Below are 13,366 nucleotides of genomic sequence, written 5' to 3' on the forward strand. Positions count from 1 at the left end.
TGAAAATAAATGAATGTAAAAAAAAATCAAGTGCTTCAAGAGACAAGAGGCTTCACTTGACCTTACCATTCTGTGAAGAGCACTTAATATACATACCTACACTACATTTGAAGCTTCTTACCCACATTCCCCAAAGATCTCTAAAATATTCTACTACTTCTTAATTGACCCTCCCCTACAGCAATGTGCTAATCGAAAGATAAATGGATAGAGAAGATAGAGAAGCAGACAGACAGACAGACAGATAAGAGGAAACTGGCAGGAGCATTAAGATGAAGTAAAGGCAAAGTGAACAAATGAAAGATCAAAGGAAAATATAACAGTCAAAGAGAAAGTGATATTAAAAGAAATTACAGCAAACATTTAAACAAAAATAGTCATCCAGATCCTTTCACTAAACCCAACAACAGTCAAGTCATTGTCAAGAATCATTCCCATTAAAAAAATTAAAATATAGGAGAATCACTAAGTGATATTTTCATGTATTTTTTACTCTATTATTAGTAATTTACCTTGATAAAAATTATGTGACTACACACCCAAATGAACTTTTACAATAGATGGAAATTACATTGGAAGGGACCTGAGACATCACCTAGTTCAATCATCCCATCTTAAAGTTACAGCAACTTGCAAAGATTAAAATAACTTGCCGATTGTCATATATAAAGCCAGTACATTTACAGACTAAAATTCTTAACATTATTCTCCTTCATAAAACTTTCTCATCCTTTTAGTATTTCCCATTTCTTTCAATCTTCTCAATCCTTTGACTTTTCTTACTAAAGATGAAAAACGTAAGATATTTATCTACTATTCTGTGCAAATTTATAGATTCTCAATAACAGAATTTTGGAGAAATTACTTTGAAAAAGCATTGGATTTGATGTCACTGGACAAGGAGTAAAAAAAAAAAACCAACTCTGAGTCTTAGTACCTTGTGTGACCATGAGCAATTACTTCTCCTGGTTGCAGTTTTCATCAATTATAAAATCGGATAGACCAGAAAGACCTATTAATATTCCTTTAAAATTTGAAATGTGCTTAATATTTTACTTATTTAGCAAAAAGTATCTCTTTTATATATAAACCAGTGATCCTGTAAGACAGCTATTTTCTTGAATTGTTTCTTCAGAAGTTCATGGGTTTCCTTATTTTTTTAAACCTTGATAGAGATGTCAAGAATGAAAATTTTCATAGACTGAGACACTGAAACTTCACTTAATTTTTTTAATAGTATGTTAAATTTATCACAGTATTGTCATAATAATTTTGCTTGTTTCTGTTCCCTTCTGAATATTCATCTGTTCTCCTCTGTACATTATTTAATGTTTCATTGACATGCTTTTCTATTTTGTATATTATCATCACTCCTACAAATTCCCTTACATAGAAGAATTTCCTTGTAGCAGGTCCAGTCAAAAACAATTCTAATGTCTTATTTTACACTGTAGTTTATAAATTGTTCATCTCTGTGATAGTAGTAGGTCATTGCCTACATTATGATTTTAAGGCTTTCACAGTTGTATCTTTTACAATGTCGTATCAATACATAAGTTTGCTCTGTAACTTCTCTCTGCCTAAGTTTGTGAAAGTGAATCAAGGTTACATCTTTTTTTTTTTACAGCACAATAACATTCATATATCAAAATTTATTTGGCTATTCCCAATTCATGTTTCCACTTCTTTGTAACTTTAAAAATCTTTTTTTAAAAAAAGTGTTGCTATTATAGATTTTTTTTATACATACAGATCTTTTCCTTCTTCCTTTTTGCTCTTTGAGGTATGTTTGATTCCTTCAGTTGACAACAAATCAAGTCACAGAACTCTTCATCCTGCACAGATCTCACAGGATCTTTTTTACTACCTTTTCTTCCTATTAAACCCCTATTTTCCCCCTCAGCCCCTAACAAATGAACACTGAGCAACATCCCCCTAGATCATCCTTACCCCTGAGGGAAAAAGCCTAGGATACTTACTCCATAAGAACATTAGGAACCTACTCAATACTCCCCTTTCAATTTTTCTACTAGGATCTTCACCTATAATAGGATAAATAGTTTCCATTCCCATGGAAATTCCTATTACTTTGATAATCAAGGATTCACCAATATAAACATACCAAAATGATAGGATACCACCATGCCTTGTCATCCACGCTGGAGGTAAACCCTGTCAATTCCTGGGTCTTGCCATTTACCCTTCCACTGTTACCTAATAACCACTTTGCACCAGCACTGCAAGTGAAACTTCTTTATGTTTACATCCTCCAAGTAGAACTTGAGCTCTGTAAGAGCAGAAACTGTCTACATTGTCTACTCCGTGCTTGAGACATACTCAAGTGCTTAATAAATTATTTTTCATTCATTCAAAAATTTTTAAATCTCACTAAAGAAAAAACTATAAAATTAGAATATGAGCTTCTTTAACATTTTTGAGGTGTTAGAGGACTACGGAAATAATGCACACACATACAATTGGTTGATATATTCGTCACTTCTGTGGAGCTGTCTTATTCTTCCCTTTATAACAGGGGAAGACTCTGGAAAGGCAAAGATACATATTCCTATATATTAATAAATGGCATCAATATTAATTTTTTAAATGTGATTACTTGGTTCACTGAACAAAAGAAGTTCTTTCACTAGTTGGTAACTAGAAAAGCTAAGTCCTATCCACATCCAAAAATTATACTGCCAAGCTTCCAAAATGAGTAAACACAAGTAGGGGCAGAAGTAAAAGAAGACATGATAAATAAATGGAAAATGGAAATAAAAAGACAATAAATAGGACAGATTGGAAGAGATAAATAAATGAAAGAGAAAGTAGAACTCAGCTAAGACAAATATTGATATCAGAGATAAGAATCCAAACTCATGTTAGGAGAGAAATCCTAGTTGAGAAAAGATACATCAACTAAAGTAATATTACATATGTAAGCATTCAGTAGAGGAGCAAGCAATGCAACTGTGCTCAAACAGCAAAAAATGATCTACAAGAACATTTAGTTCAGATCAGGATAATCCTTATTAATATATTTTTCTATTCTTTGAGAGCATCAATAGCATTATAATCAAGTCTTAAGAAGAGCTAGAAGATTATTAATTAATAGTTATTAATAATAATCCATTATTGATACTCATAAAATATAGCCTTATATTGACAAGTTTAAGCTAACAATTTCAAGTCTATATGTACAGTATTCATGGTTTACTAAGACAGAGAAGTAAACTACATAAAACTATATTAAAAAGTTAGTAAGGATCAAAATTATTTGGTACCGTATCAGTTAAAAAAACTAAAATTAAATCAATGGTATAAACTAGAAAAGGAACAATCAAAAATAAATGCAATAATCCATGGACTATAATTTACAACCCTAGAATACAAATTATTTGGAGCAAAAACTCTGACATCATCTTCCACGGAAATGGGAACACAGTTTGGCTTTTGCCAGGTTTAGACAAATTTCTAAAACTATGAATCACAAAAATTAAAATATGAATACCATCTGAATATTTAAGGTCATGCTACTAAACAGATAAAAAGAACCAGATCAGGCACCTTTACATAACTATGATTGGAGAAAAGTCATGAACAAAGGGAAGAGTAAACTGCAAAAGATAAAACAGCAATTTAGATTACATAAAATTGAAAAATTTTTGCACTAACAAAAATCATGCAACTACTAGAAGAAAACCTGTGGAATACAGAAATATGGGTGAAGTTCAAAGGAGGGACAAATAGTAATGATTTTGTCACTGAAGGATCCTACAGGCCTACTGGGACAGAAAAAAGAAATAGATGAGGGATCTGGAAAAACACCACAAGACTGGCAAAGAGGAACAAAAGAGTAGTCCATGGGGATATTTCCAATTCAAATATCTATAGGAATGCTATCTCTGTCAAAAACATAAACACCAGTAATTTCTTGCCTTGCCTTAGAGATAAACTCAGTCAAAAAGTGAAGGAACAACTAAGGAAAATTCTATTTCAAATCTGATTCTCACTAAAAGGGGTTTTATCGGTCGGCTAGGTGGCGCACTGGATAGAGCACCAGCCCTGGAGTCAGGAATAACTGAGTTCAAATCTGGCTCAGACCCTTAATAATTAACTAGCTGTGTGGCCTTCCACAAGCCACTTAACCCCATTTGCCTTGCAAAAATCCTAAAAAAGGGGGGGGGTATGATTTGTTGGGCTTAAAATGATGGCAACTCTAAGGGAAAATGATCACTCCTATCCTAAAAGCAAAAGATAGAAAATATAAGCAAAATCTATCATATACTCAAAATTTGGGGAAAGAACATTTCAAAGGGTTCTGAAGGGTTAAGATCCCTATGCACTATATTATTTCAGTGAAAGTCAGCCCAAAAGGAATTGGGAACTGCTTAAGAATGAAATTTTGAAGATACAATGAGAAGCAATTTCAAAAAGTATGAGATTCATCTGAAGAGACCTGTATTACTCACCAACTTTTTAAAAATGAAATGTAAAAAAAAAAACTGAAGTAAAGCTAAAAATAAACAGGAAACTAAATAAACAGGCAGTGGCAATTGAAGTTTAGGTATGAACTCCTATGGCACAGTCTGATAAAAAGTGTGAGAAATGCTAAACTTTGGAATGAGACAAACTTAGGAAACTAAGAACCACAAAAAGATTTTAGCTATATTGGAAGGGAAGAGGATCTAAGAAGGGAGAGGACCTTTGGGTGGTATTAGAATAGATGACAGAAGGCAGAGATCCTCAATTCTCATTTTAGCCTTTTCTCTGAAAAGGAGAATAATTTTTTTTATATTTTATATGACAGAACAAAATTAATAAGAGGAATTTAAATACAAATAAAAAAAAGATATTGTGACATAACCCAGCTGCCCTTGATAAATTCAAGTCATATGACCAAAACAAATTACAAAGCTTAGATTGTGGAGCCACTGTCAATTATACTTGAAAGATTATTGGGAATGTGAACAAAAAAAGACTAGATTTTTCTGATTCCCATAACCTCTCAAAAACAGAAATTATGCACCATAAAGAACCATAGATAAAAACCAAAGATAAAGACCCTTCAGCTGTCTATAGTCCAGAACACCCAGAATCCATAAGGTTAAATAAAACACATATACACAAACACAAAATGACATTCACTGACCACAAGTTCACTGAGGCTGTGATACTTTTGCGATCCAACCTCAAATAAAATCAAGGGGGAAAAAGACTGACATTACCAAAGTTAATAGGAAGAAAAAAACTAAGACCATGAATAGGAATAGGAAAAACATTAACAGAAGGAATGCTCAGGTATCTATAAATCACTACTGCAGAGAAAGAAAAAATGATCCAACCCTGATGAGGCAGAGAACCTTAGGAAATATGAAAAGAACTTCCAACTACAAGATGATATTCTTAAGTGGTTCGAAACAAAAAGAATTAATTAGAGCATAATTTATGACCTGCACAGGAAAAAATATCTCTAGAAGTTGTTCTACCAAAAACACACAAAAACATGAATAGATTCAATAAGAAAATGAATGGCAAAAAAATGGCAAGAGATGCTATCAAATTTAAGTTACATTTTTAATGCCATTCCAATCAAATTTCCAAAGGAATACTTTATAAAACCTGGTAAGATAATTTAAAAATTAGGGGCGGCTAGTGGATAGAGCACTGACCCTGGAGTCAAGAGTACCTGAGTTCAAATCCAGCCTCAGACACTTAATAATAATTACCCAGCTGTGTGGCCTTGGGCAAGCCGCTTAACACCATTTGCCTTGCAAAAGCCTTAAAAAAGAGAGAGATAATTTAAAAATTCATTTAGGAAAAACAAAATTCAGAAGATTGAAAGAAATGAATGAAACAAGTAGGGATTAAGGAGAAATAGAACTTTTAAATATCAAACCATAAGTCACCCAGACCATCTAGCACCAGTTTAAGAACTACAACAGACTAGACCAGAGAATTGGAAATAACCAACTCTATAATCTAGCTTTTGACGAACAGGAAAATATAAATCACCTAGAATAAAATATCTGCTTGATAAAAACTGCTCAGCAAACTTTATTAGTGGTCTGGCAGAAATTAGGTTTAGACCATCAACTTATACCACATTGTACAATATTCTAAATTAATATATGACCTTATTACAGAGCATTATATAAAAAATATTGAAAGTAAAACATCACATACCTCTAAATAGTTATGGGGAGAAGTTATAATCAATAAGACTAAACATAATTACAAAAGATTAAAAAAAAAGATTCCTCGAAACTGAAGTTTCTGCACAGACAAAATTGATGGAAGTTAAAGAAGGGATATAGTCAAATAGTGAAAAAACATTCTGTTTTGGTACTTCACAGGTTTAGGCATCCAAAACATAAATAAAATATATAAAATTTACAGAGTGAGAGGTGAAATCTTAGGGTTTTTTGTTTTGTATTTGTCTTATTGATAGTGATTTGGAAGCATTCTCTCATATGGCTGTGAATATTTCTATAACACACACATACACACAAAACCGCTAATAGCCATTTCCCAATAAGTTAAATGATCAGAAGATATAAACAAACATCTCAAAAGAATTGCAAAGTTTTCACAATAACATCAGAGTGCTCCAAATCACTTGTAAGACAAATGCTAATTAAAATAATCAAGGCTTCACTTCCTACCCTATAAATTGGCAAAAACTACAAAAAACACCAAAAGTAATATTAGAAGGGTATGAAATGATAAATACACTAATAGTGTTGATGGAGATATGAAATGTTACAACCACTTTGGAACACAATTTGGAATTATGCAAATAAAGTGACTAAAATATCTATATATTTTGAACCATAGCCTCCATTTCTGAGCTTATATTCCAGGAAGGCCATCAATTAAAAAAAAAGACACAATATCATACAAAATATTTATAGATTATTACTGTGCAGTAAGAAATAATGAATAATAGAAGCATGGAAAGATATATGTATATGTTTATATTGTAAAGTCAAAGAAAGTATATTTACTATAATTACAACCAAGTTAAAGGAAAGAACTACATACCAAAATCAAAAGCAAAAACAACAAAATTATAAAGATCAAGCAGAACCCAAATGAAACTGCATGAGGACAGCTCCAACCCACCTATTCCTTTAAGGAGGCCAAAGTTTTATTTGTTTCACACTATACATATTTTCAAACTTTTCCCACTATCATATCTATCAATAGTACTGATTTTTAACCCCTCTCTAAACATAGTATTTGTGATGTGAAATAGCTCTTTGGGAGAGGATACCTGGGAAAAGATATTGCAAAATACAGAAAAATCAATAAAACAATTTTTTTAAAGTTTAAGAATTTTTTTTTTTGATAAAGTATCCATTACAGACCAGGAACTTTGCCAGGCATGTTAAAAAGAATAAAAGATTGGTCCTGCCATCAAGAAACTCTCACTCTAATAAGGGAGGCAAAGATGTACAAACTCTCTCTCTCTAACTCACTCTCTCTCTCTCTCTCTAACTCTCTCTCTCTCTCTCTCTCTCTCTCTCTCTCGCAGACACACACACACACACACGAAAAATAAGAAATAATTTAAAAAGAGAAGGCTAGAGTTAAAGGAGAATATAAAGCTGTCTGGAGCTGCATCCTGAAGAAGAAAGGCAGGAAAGTCAACAAAAAGAGCTAAGTAAGATTTCAGTTGGAGGGAAGCTAGGTGGCACAGTGCATAGAGCACCAGTCCTGGAGTCAGGAGGACCTGAGTTCAAATTCGATCTCAGATACTTAATTGCCTAGCTGTGTGATCTTGGGCAAGTCGTTTAACCCCATTGCCTTAAATTAAAAAAAAAAAAGATTTCAGTGGGGGCTGATAGTAAAAATGTTCATTTGAGAAATGGGAACAGCAAAGAAGCCAATGCCAATGGATCAAAACATAGTTAAGGAATATTCCCAAAACACAGACTGAAGTAATACGTAGAAGAAAGTTTCAAAGATTGTAGTGGTCAGGAGTGCAAATTAAGGGACAGCTAGGTGGCACAATGAATAGAGTGCCAGCCCTGGAGTAAGGAGTACCTGAGTTCAAATCTGGCCTCAGACATACACCTGGCTGTGTGGCCTTGGCCAAGCCACTTAACTCCATTGCCTTGCAAAAACCTTAAAAAAAAGTGCAAATTAAGAGACCACTGGATTAGGCAATTAATAGATCATTGATAACTTTGAAGAGAGCAGTTTGGTGAGACCAGTTTGGAAGCAGAATATGAGGAGTTAGGAGATGGCAGATAATAAAGTGGAGGTACCCACTATTGTGCTAGGCCCTAAACTACTTAACATTTTTATCACTGACTTAGTCTTAGATAAACCTGTAGGTGAATGTTCTTCAAGTACAGAAATGACAACAACCAGAGAGGGACAGCTACTACATTAGGATCAAATACAATTTTAACAGACAAGAGCATAGTTCTAAATGACCCACCACTTGTTAAGTGTGTTATGGTGTAGGTTCCTTTTCAGTATGACAGACTAGTTGGCAACTGAGATCTCTTCCAATTCTGTTATTCTGTGATCTCTGATAAAGGGATCTGAAAACCAAAATATATAGGAACTAACAAAAATAATATAAAAAACAATTCTTTAAAAAAAATCACAAACCATCAAAAACTTCATGAAGACTAAATAGTGCCTGATCAAGAAAATTTTTAAAAAGTGACATTCTATACAATGCTCATTTCATTTCTCTTGCAGGGATCATAATATTAGCCAAAGTACTTAAATAACAAAACTGTAGTTCAGGTCAAATGAGATAATTACACAAAACACTTTGAACAAATTAGTTATTGATAAATGAGGGGAAAATTACATAGGTTCAGATTTAAGGTAATAGAATCAAAAGTGTTTTAATTTTTTTGAATAGTGAAATATCAAGCTCAAGATCATGATGTTTTACTAATACATGATTCTAAAAATACTTAACAAATTTCTACTAAATCACCTTTTAACTCATTTTTAATTGTAAGAAATTCTTGAATGAATCAAATGATTGCAGAACTGGTCCATTTTGTTGATCTACATTTTACATACGTGTCTTTATTAATATTAGCTAGAAGTGATATACCCACAAGAGAGAATGTTTAGTTAACATTCTTCAATCCTAAATGTATACATAAATCTTAAATCACAAATCAAGATGAAATGGTGGAACAGAAACTAAGTGGGAGAAAGAACAAATCAGGTCAATAAGACCAATTTCATGTCTTCTGAGGAAGTGTAACAGTCCCTTATTATATTTTGGAACCTCAGCAATGCATCCCCTTCAACAGATTTTTATTAAGCACTTACAATGTGCTTCACTAGTTCATTTTTTGGGATGTTCTGAAGAAAAGCATGAAGAGGTTAATAATAGTTGCCTACCTAATTGAAGGTCTACAAAGTCTTGTGCTGGAACAATGTATCAGTCATGCTAGGAAAAGGAATTGCTTCAGAAAGACTAATTCTGAAGATCATCAGACAAGATAAGGTAACAAGACAATGAAGGTTCTTTCTCAAGCTTAACAGGCAAGCATTCAAATTCTCCTACAGAGATTTTAACTTTAATGGAATGGCCATGTTGTTAAAATGTCAAATGAACGTTTGCCTAAAAGACTGCTTTACAGAGAACTCACAAGGTAAGCCACCTTCATATGAAAATCAGAAGAAGTAATACAAGGATACTGTCAAGGTCTTTCTAAAGACCTTTAATAATCAACTGGAAAACATGGGAGACACTGGTATGAGACTGTAAAGCACAGTATGTCCACATCAAAGAGGGCACTGTGCAGAAGGTGCAGTGAATGAAAAGTAATGAGACATGCACATTTAGAGATTTCTCCATTCCAAATGTTTATATGGACTATTTGTGAACAAGTTGTGGCAGACCCATATTGATCTGATCAGTTAGTCAAGACCCACTGAACCTTGACCACACTACAGTAGTGGTCATCTTTGAGCTAAAGCATAACAACCAACTGTGCTACAAGGCAGCTAGGTGGCACAGTTGAGAGAATACCAACAATGAAAAACTCATCTTTTTCGAGTTTAAATCTGACATTTTACTAGTAATCTTTGCTAAGAAAAGTTCAAAGGGTCATTAACAATGTGAACAGCTGGTCAGCTAAGTGGCAAAGTGGATAGAGCACCAGCCCTGGAGTCAGGAGTACCCGAGATCAAATCAGCCTCAGACATTTAATAATTACCTAGCTGTGTGGCCTTGGGCAAGCCACTTAACTCCATTTGCCTTGCAAAAACCTAAAAAAAAAAAACCAACCCAACAATGGGAATAACACTAATAATATAAATTGCTAAGAAAAAAATGACACTCCCTACCCTCACATAGCTTACATTCTAACATTCAGTATGAAATAGTTTTATGTCAACTACTTAACTAGTCCTACTAGTCACTGTGGAGACCATGAATAGTCAAACGACAGTTAACATAAGTTACAAAAATAATTACAGAATAAAGTTGCAACATTTTATTCAGAAATGTTATAGTCAATTAAAAAGTCAGGCACATTTTCAGCTATTATATTTAAAAGTTGAACAGTTGGTTTTTCTGGTTCACTAAATGTCCTCTGCACCTCCAAAAAAGCCAAACTAGATTCTAGTTTAATAAGTTAAGAACTTATGTTCAAATATAAAATACAATTCACTTATTAAAGAAAAGGAAAACAACAGAATTTATGTCCTTAAGGGACACGTATCTACTTGATACTCCATTGAACTATAATTATTGTTACAGTATTTGCTTGTATATGGGAAAGTCATCCTGTGAGACTGCACAAATGCAAGAAATCAAAGAGTTCTAAGACTCTCTCAATATGACTTTCAAATTATTCTTGGGAAGAATAATCTACAATCCCTGATCAAAGTCACCTTCACCCGTATCCCTTCTTATCCACATTTCCTAGTCTGACTCAGAATTATTCTACAAACTGTATTCCTCAAGGAGCTTTCATTTATTCTAAGGGTCATAACACATAAGGGGAGAGGGGTAATTGGGAACAAACACATGGAGCAATTGTTGCCACTCTTCTATAACTCTTCAAACTGACATTCTATTGAAATGGTAAAAGGACACAATGTAAAGGAGGTCCAAATTTCCCACATACACCCCAGAAAATATATGAAAAGAACTCCTGAGCAAAATAAAGAAAACCAAAGAAAATAGAAGCACAAAGTCCAGATTTAAAAAAAATAGTCAAAAAAACCAAAAGGCAGAGTAGTCAAACTAATGAAATGAGCCATGAATTTTACTAAGCATTTGTTGATATTCAGTCATGTTCAATTCTTCTTGACACCAATAAGATTTTCTTGGAAGAGATGAGTGATTTGTCATTTCCTCCTTTACCTCATTTTACAAATAAGTAGACTGAGGCAAACTACATTAACTGACTTGCTCAGGGTCAGGGTCACACATTAAGTTTCTGAGGCCATATTAGAACTCAGGTAGTTCTAACTTCAGATCATTTAAAAGCAAATGGGAAAGAATTTGTACCAAGGTCAACATGGAAAAATCCAAGAAGGGAGCATTAGATAAGCAATCACTCTTAATATAAATGGTTATTGAAATTACAGATCTACAGCAGGGATAAGCAAACTATAATTTAGGGCCTAGTGATAAATTTTATTTAAAAATGTAAAAGCCATTCTTACCTCATAGGTCTATAAAAAAAGCTGCCAGAAACAAACCCAACTGTAGAAGGGGAAAAATGGAAAAATAAATTGTAGAAACCCTTTCTGAAGTAATGAACTCATTGAAAAAACAGAATGCAGTAATTAGAACAACAACCAAAAAATATTAGAATAAAGCCAAGATTTGGAAATGTAAGGTATCTATCTTGTAGCAAAAAGAAAACTGACCTGGAAAACAGAACCAGGAAATTATGGATCACAGACTCCTTCAACCACCACTAAACAGAAAATCTAGATGCCAGATTTTAAGAAATCATAAAACCACCCAGATCTATTAAAATCAGAGGACAAAGTAAAAATAGAAAGAATTCACTGATCACCATCTGAACTTAAAAAAATCTCAAGTGAAAAAATTGAGGAATATCATAGCCAAATTCAGAACTTCCAAAAAAGAACAAAAAAGGAAACATGATACAGAAAGCAGGCAGAAAGAATTCAAGCAGCAAATGAACCAAAGTTAGGAGCATACAATGCTGTAATTAACTCTAAAGGATAAAATATTTTAGGATATTACCAAAACAAAAAAACAAAGGCTCATTAGAAGTAAAGAGTAACTTATCCTGAAAAACTGAGTTTAAACCTAGAGGAGAAAAATAGAACACAGAATGTGAAAGATTGCTGATGGAAAAAACAGAACAATGTAAAAACCTTGAAAGTCAAAAACTAAAGTCAAGAGAAATTTAAAAAAATTAATACATTTGAGCAATTAGAAGAGATTAATAAGAATAAATTACTAAAAGGAGAAAGAGACCAGTCTTCAGATTCATAATGTCTTCAAAAGTCACAAGGAGAATTATATTACATACAAAAGCAAGATTCACATGTGTTTTTGTTCTAATTTATTGGTTTTAAAGGAGCAAAGGTAGAGGAAAAAGAAATTCATTAAGTAAGAAAAAGAAAATTACTTTTCCTCTATTAGATTCCTCAAGGGTGGGCACTTTTATCTCCCTTTAGCGGACATTTGTTAAATGTGCATTTAATTATTTCATATAACTTTTATGACAGGGAAGAGCTCCTCAATCTTAATCTGATTAATTATGCAAATAATCAACTGAATAATTAACTGAAGTTGGGCCAATAGAGTATGAAATATTAATTTCTCCTTGTAATGGTTCCCAGATCCTGGTCATCCAGTCTTACTTCAGAACTTTTATCTCTACTTTAATCAGGTCTACTCTTTCCTACACTCATTCCAACCCAGGTAAACCCATAACCTATCCTATTTATTAAGCATGTAATAAGTGTTTAAAATGTCAAGACTATAAAATCAAGAATCAAAAAACATCAAATTTAATATCTCTTTAAGAATGTAAAATACATTTTGGATTAGACAAAAATACTAGGAATACTGGAAAAATGTTTTAAATATATATTACATACAAAATATAACTATATTTAAACAAACATCTTACCAAATACCACAGTAAGTTCCAAATGACTACAAACCAAGCATAGTTAGTTACATCATTAAAAATAAAAGAACATGCCCAAACTGGAGATTTCCTAACTTAATAGGCAAAAAATATAAAATATAAAACAACATTTTGACTCCATAAAACTAAAAATGTTTCACAATAAAAATTCAATGCACCTTCGATAAGAAGGAAATTTGCGGTTTATGGAGAATTAAACACTCTAAATCAAGTATTTCTGATGAGTATCTCTC

At 32.8% G+C, this 13,366-nt stretch overlaps 1 protein-coding gene and 1 long non-coding RNA gene across 4 annotated transcripts in view; both read right to left on the bottom strand.

Moving 5' to 3' along the window:
* LOC141505057 (uncharacterized) overlaps positions 1–13,366 on the bottom strand; it is a 72,014-nt gene that overhangs the window by 22,716 nt on the left and 35,932 nt on the right. The window lies entirely within an intron of this gene.
* Positions 4,176–13,366, bottom strand: part of LOC141506941 (uncharacterized) — a 30,116-nt gene continuing 20,925 nt past the window's right edge. For all 3 annotated transcript variants that reach the window (XR_012474026.1, XR_012474025.1, XR_012474027.1), the window contains one exon: positions 4,176–12,280. This is a non-coding gene — a long non-coding RNA (uncharacterized LOC141506941). The remainder of the gene's footprint in view (positions 12,281–13,366) is intronic.

The sequence above is a fragment of the Macrotis lagotis genome, chromosome 1, assembly GCF_037893015.1.
Source record: "Macrotis lagotis isolate mMagLag1 chromosome 1, bilby.v1.9.chrom.fasta, whole genome shotgun sequence".
Taxonomy (NCBI): domain Eukaryota; kingdom Metazoa; phylum Chordata; class Mammalia; order Peramelemorphia; family Peramelidae; genus Macrotis; species Macrotis lagotis.